Source organism: Lygodium microphyllum, chromosome 24 (genome assembly GCF_053477565.2).
Source record: "Lygodium microphyllum isolate KBCC chromosome 24, Lygodium_microphyllum_v1.1.10, whole genome shotgun sequence".
NCBI lineage: Eukaryota > Viridiplantae > Streptophyta > Polypodiopsida > Schizaeales > Lygodiaceae > Lygodium > Lygodium microphyllum.
Genome location: NC_141158.1, coordinates 75,399,588 through 75,406,111, shown reverse-complemented (window position 1 = coordinate 75,406,111; position 6,524 = coordinate 75,399,588). Strand labels below are relative to the sequence as shown.

Here is a 6,524-nt window from a genome sequence, read left to right as displayed (position 1 = left end):
TTTGTTGTCTTGTTTATTGTTGTCTAGTTCTCTTATTTGTTGTTGGTAGTAGTAGTAGTAGTTTTTTCTTATTTTCTTGTTTATTATAGTGGTAGTGGCAGTGGTTGTGGTAGTGCTAGTGGTAGTCATGGTCGTGGTCGTAGTCATAGTCATAGTCATGGTCATGGTCGTAGTCATAGTCGTGGTCATAGTCATAGTCATAGTCATAGTCATAGTCATAGTCATAGTCATAGTCATGGTCGTGGTCGTAGTTATAGTCGTAGTCATAGCCGTAGCCATAGTTGTAGCCATAGCTGTAGTCCTAGTCATAGTCGTAGTCATGTTCGTAGTCATAGTCGTATTCGTAGTTGTGGTCGTGGTCATGGTCGTAGTCGTAGTCGTAGTCATAGTTGTCATAGTCCTGGTTATAGTAGTAGTATTGGTTTTTTTTTTTGTTGTAGTAGTAGTGGTAATAGTTTTTTTTGTTTTCTTGTTTATTGTTTTCTAGTTTTCTTATTTGTTGTTGTTGTTGTTGTAGTGGTAGCAATAGTAGTTTTTTTTTCTTTTATTGTAGTAGTAGTAGTAGTAGTAGATATGTTTTGTTAAAGAAAATGAGAGAGGGGGAGGAAGAGAAAAAGGAAGAAGGAATGAGAGAGAGGGAATAAACATACAACATAATAAAGAAAAAGAAAGAGAGAGAGAGATGGAAGGAGAGGAGATAATGAATGGATTAAAAACAAAGAGAGAGTGGTGGCAAGGTCCAGTGCAACACCACGAGACGGGAAACACTCCTACATACGTTAATTTGTGGGTGGGTCGGTGGAGACTTTACATACGTTAATTTTTGGTGAGTTACAAGAGAAGAAATCCCTTCTCAAACAATTTAAGAAAGAAAAAAAGAATGATAACAAAAAAATTATTTGTCGTAACATAGACAAAATGGAAAATGATGAAGGTCTTGATGTTCAAGATCGCGAGGCGTATCTTAATCAGCGTGTCCCATGTCCTTGCTCTCAATGTAAGCTGGCAATTAGATGGAAACGTCAATTGTCTATAGAACACATGTAACGCTTTGGCGAATTTCAATCTGAGATAATTGATCAGGCAATCTTGGATCTTCAACAAATGGTAAGAAAAGTTAATATCAATCATGCATTGTATTTGAAAGCTAATTGAATACCATATACAAAAAGATTGGGTGTGGCTGGCAAATTTTCTATCTAGGGAGTCAACGTCTCATCCCAAGGAGGAGTGCACCCTTTTCCGCCAATTAGAAGAGTGCATAGGCATGCAATGGATGGAGTGCCTTTGAGACTTACCTAGAATCTTGGAGCTTGAGATGGAGGCAATGATTGATGCATTGATTCGCATGGATGTCAAGACTTTTGATTCGCTTAGAGGGCAATCATCTGTACCATTATATGATGGGTGCTGAGTATCTCACGTGAAGACACTACTTCTAGTCCTAAGTGTGCAAGCAAAATACAGGTGGAGCGATGCGAGTGTGACTGAGTTGATCAGGTACCTTGTACGTATGCTTCGTTGATTTCTTTTTGGCACTATCGATAAAAACATCTCTGCTTTTTCAAGGTTTTTAATTATTTTTTTCAGGTTACTGAAGTATCATATATTACCACTTGCAAATATCATGCATGAGTCTCGTGATGATGCACGACATGTTTTACGAAAGCTTGGCATGGACTACAACAACATCCATGCATGTATCAAGGATTGCATACTATTTCTAGGAGAATACGAGACTATGGAGATATGTCCAAAGTGTGGTTCTCATAGGTATCAATAGGACTTGCAAGGGCAAACCATCCCTTAAAAAGCTCTTAGACACTTTCCACTTATCCCCCACATAAACCGCATGTTTTGTACGTCCAGCATGACGAGCTTGACAACGTGGTATGTGCAGAATAGGTCCACATATGGAGTTCAACAAATATCAACAGATTCATGCGCATGGAGCGACATTTACTCTACCTTCCCAGGCTTTGCCCAAGAGCCAAGGAATCTTTGGCTCGGTCCTACAATGGATGGGATGAACCCATTCGGTCTACTCTCAACTTCTTACAGTGTGTAGCCTATAGTCCTTGTCAACTACAATATCCCTCCATGGCTTTCTACGAAGAAAGGACATCTCATCCTTAGCTTACTCGTCCCCGATCGCTACAAAGTCAAAAATATTAAGGTGTATCTTCGTCCATTAGTCAATGAGCCTAAGATTTTGTGGGAGGAGGGGGTCAACGTGCAAGATATGAGCAAGCGCCATGATCGGCATGGTCCGCCAATATTCAAGCCATTCTCATGTGGACAATGCATGACTTTTCGAGATTCAAACAGTGCTCAAGTAAATAGGCTTCCGTTCTCATTGGTAATATCTGTCATAGCTCGTTCAAGTTTTTATTCACTGGATAGAGGTGTTGGGATAGGTCTGGTTACCTCAGGTTATCATGCATGTCCATTGTGCAGGCCACAGTTAGACTCTTGAAGGTCACGAACCATGAAGAAGATGGTATATCAAGGAAACGCCACTTTCTTGCCAGAGGGTTATGAAGGGAAGATTTTCTTGGACGACCTCCAACACGTATGAATGCCCAAAGCTCATACGAGCTGAAAATGGCCCATGCGGTGTCGTAGTGCTATGCATCCGAGGTGTGGAATCCACAAAAAATTTGTGTGTGTGACATTTGTTGCTTTGTACATACTTAGTCATTGTGTTTGTATTTTGTTTTGCGTGGGCAGTAAAGTGGAGAGGGGTTTGGAGCAAGAGGAACTTATCTATAATACTCTGGTCGATATGTATGCTAAGTGTGACAGTCTAGAGGAAGCATGCTAATTGTTTGATAGATTACCAATCCACAATGTAGTTGCATGGACAACCATGGTTGGTGCATATGTCTAATGTAGTGATGGTATTTCTGCTCTGAAACAGTATGAAAAAATGCTTGATGAGGGCATTAAACCAAGTAAAGTCACCAAGTTGTTGACATTCAAAGCCTGCAAGTTCTCTCGAAGGAGCATGTTTAACAGAGAAAGGCATCTTGGAGGATGACCATAGCAGCAGCCAATCTAATGTAGCCAATGCCAATGTTCAATCCAAGGACTCCTTAATTGTCCTTCCACCATTGAACAATATCCTTGTCAGTCATTATATGCTAATGAATGGGATGTTGGAGCACAGCAAGAAATCTATTGTTGTGGAGTTTATGCCCACTGTACGATCAGGTGTGTGGTTTGATATTGGAGGTAGAGTGGCTATGGAGGATGAGCATATTCTAATTGATAATTTGGTGCAACATTTTGGCTTTGGGATTTCAGGGCATAATTCGAGATCTTACTATGGAGTTTTTGATGGGCATGGTGGGAGAAATGCAGCAGAGTTTGTCAAAGACAAGTTACTCAATTACATTGTTGAAGCTGTGGCATTTCCAACTGCAATAGAAGAGGCTGTCCATCATGCCTTTTTGCTGACAAAGACAGCATTTGTAGAAGCTTGTTCAATCAATCATGGCTTGTCATCTGGCACAACAGCTTTAAGTGTCTTAGTGCTCGGAAGAGAGTTGTTTGTGGCCAATGCAGGAGATTGTAGAGCTGTCCTCTGTAGGAAGGGCAAGGCCATTGATATGTCAAGGGATCATATGGCCTCATGTTCACTTGAAAGATGGCGAATAGAGTCCCTTGGAGGCTTTGTAGATGATGGATATCTAAATGGACAGATCAATGTTGCAAGAGCCATTGGAAACTAGCATATCAAGGGATTAAAGGAGGGTATGAACTGTCCTCTCAGTGCAGAGCCAGAATTGAGACAAGCTTTGTTGATTGAAGAAGACAAGTTTATGATTATTGGTTGTGATGGTTTTTGGGATGTGTTTACAAGTCAAAATGCAGTGGATTTGGCCAGAAGGGACTACAGGCAGTAGAGAGAGTTTGCTTCGGGATACTCCTTGTTTCAAGCTATGGTCTAGATGAAATAGGATAGATGGTAGAGAGAGTCTGCTTCGGGATACTCCTTGTTTCAAGCTATGGTCTAGATGAAATAGGATAGATGGTAGATCCCGTGCATCAGTCTATGATTGATCTTATTGTGAAACTTATAGCCTTCAAACCTTTTAGCTCAGCGCTGAAATTGTCCCGTTTTTTTTAGGGGGACCGCATTTCTAGAGGAAGAAAAAACGCAAAAGCATCGGGGGGAAGGTGGTTTGGATTTGGAGGGAGCTGATGGAGTGGCCTTGAGTATGTATAATATTGATGATTCAATTCGCAGTTTGGGCAGAGGCTTCCATGACCGAGAGAAATTGAAGCTTGTGTTTGTTCCATCTAAGGGAGATAATGTTTGACAGGGCAACAGAAAACCTGGTATCTCGTAGAAGAAAGACGATGTGACACAATCGGAATGTGAGGCATACCCAAGAGTAAGGAAAAGCAAACGTAACCGAGGAGGAGGCTGAATTCAGCACAGGGTAAAGGCTTTCGATCGGCATTGCAACATGGATGGACTGCTCTTCATTATGTTGCATTCAAGGGTCTTACACTTGCTGTTTGCAATCTCCTTCAAGAAGGTGTTGATATATTAAGGAAAGATGCTGCAGGCTAAACTCCTCTTTACTATGCAATGGTAGCAAGTCAGACAGACGTTATCAAGTTCCTGCTCAACGATGGATTTTCTTGGAAGCTACCCTATTTTCCTCCCCTCCCTTTCTGCAGACTTCTCGCCAATGGGTATCGAGAACTCTGAATTGGGTCTCTGAATGGGTCAATGTATATCACGGACTAAACTCCTCAGATTGCAGATTCGCGTAACATACACAGCCTAGAGAGAATTGGGGTTTTTTGCATGTGTTGCTGCAGCCCTGACAGAGTGGATTACTTGACCTAACAGGGTGGATTAATTGATCAATTCTGGGTCTCTGAGGCAATTTTGATAATCTCAAGACTCAGAATAAGCTACCAAGGGGGGGCGAGTCTACTTCAGATCCAGCACCTGCTAGCTTTCTAGGTACCAATACAGTAGCATTGCTACTCTAACACTCACTTTGCATATGGGTAAAACAGGGTTTTCAACAAAGGGGCAAGCTCAAGAATTGATATACATGCCATCGAAGATAGTGATCAATCCCTAATTATCGACAGCCTGTGGATTGGAGCTGTAGTAGCCATCCGCTTTTGGAGAAGTGGAGCAAATTAATAGCATTTCCCAATGTATGCATCTGCTCAGCTTTCAAAAGTGTTTCAGCCGGGTGGGCTTCTGTTCACTCGCAAAAGGAGGGCCTAGTGTGTACTATACTGATGACAAACTATTACAAACGAGGATATTCTCATATGCAGATACTAAACAGCACAAAATTGTAAACTGTTTGGAGGAGCTGCATCATTTCTGATAAGATTCAAAGACTCTTGCTTTGACAAGATCAATTATTTGCCTTTCCCTGTGGGTTTATTGTTAAGACTGTGGGTCCATGGATCCTTCCTTTGGTTGATGTTGCTGAAAGGACAACGCTGAAATTTCTGTCTATAGTTGATAACCAGATTTATACTGTAGGTACCTATGTTGAAGGATGGATTCTATGCTCAGTTGAAAGCTTGCTTTCAGTCCTATCGTCACTACATAAACGAGGTCTTGTGGGAGCTTGGCAGATCTATTGCTGCTCACAAATCCTCTCATCTTGCTTATTCATATGATTGATCTCCTATCCTGAAATTAGTCAAGGTCCTCTGTGGTCACAACTTTTCTTTCGAAAACCCTTCGACAGCGGAGTCACATCCAAATGAAATGCAACGGTTCTCAGTTTTCTATGAGTTGCCATATTGGATCCACTTACAGACCAACCACTTGTTGGATCCCATGCATATTTTCAAAAACGTGGACAACTTGCTATGGGACCACATCATAGAAAAGAGAGACATTGTAGGGGCACGAATGGATTTGAAGGAGGTAGGCAAGATGGAGGCGCTTTGGTCGCAGTCGAGTGCTGATAGTCGCATGTAGCTACCTCGCACTCCTTGGGTTTTTTCCACTGAAGAAGAGCGTATTGTAAAGCAAATAATCAAGTCTTTCTACACTCCGACAGGTATGATGCGTTCTCTCAAGTCTGCGTTTTCTAAAGACGACCAATTATCAGGGCTAAAATCCCATGATTGGCATAAGATATGTCATGTTTGTACTACAAATGGATTGTAAGTGGCCTGCGTATTTTGCTATTTAGAGGGTAGTCATTGTTCATAATGCTTTCTCATTTGTGGTAGTTTGTACTACCGATTGTGATCACAGGATGTCTTACTCTAGAAAAACATAGGGCCATTTACAGGTTGTTGACTTTAGTGCAATGGATCTCACAGAAGGAGATTAATATGTCCTCTATTGAATCCGCAAGGCGGGGAGCAGTGGAGACGGTCTGTCTCTTTGAGAAATACATGCCTACCAGCATGATCACAATACATGCCTACCAACATGCCTACCAGATTGCTGGACTTGTCCATACGCGATGGATGTTCTTCTTGGAGCGCTTCATGAAAACCTTAAAACGCTTTGTGCAACA

At 41.6% G+C, this 6,524-nt stretch overlaps 1 pseudogene; it reads left to right on the top strand.

Annotated features, from left to right (window-relative positions):
* Positions 1-3,146: 3,146 nt before the first annotated feature.
* On the top strand, positions 3,147-3,908 carry LOC148015252 (putative protein phosphatase 2C 57 pseudogene; annotated as a pseudogene).
* The last annotated feature ends 2,616 nt before the right edge of the window (positions 3,909-6,524 follow it).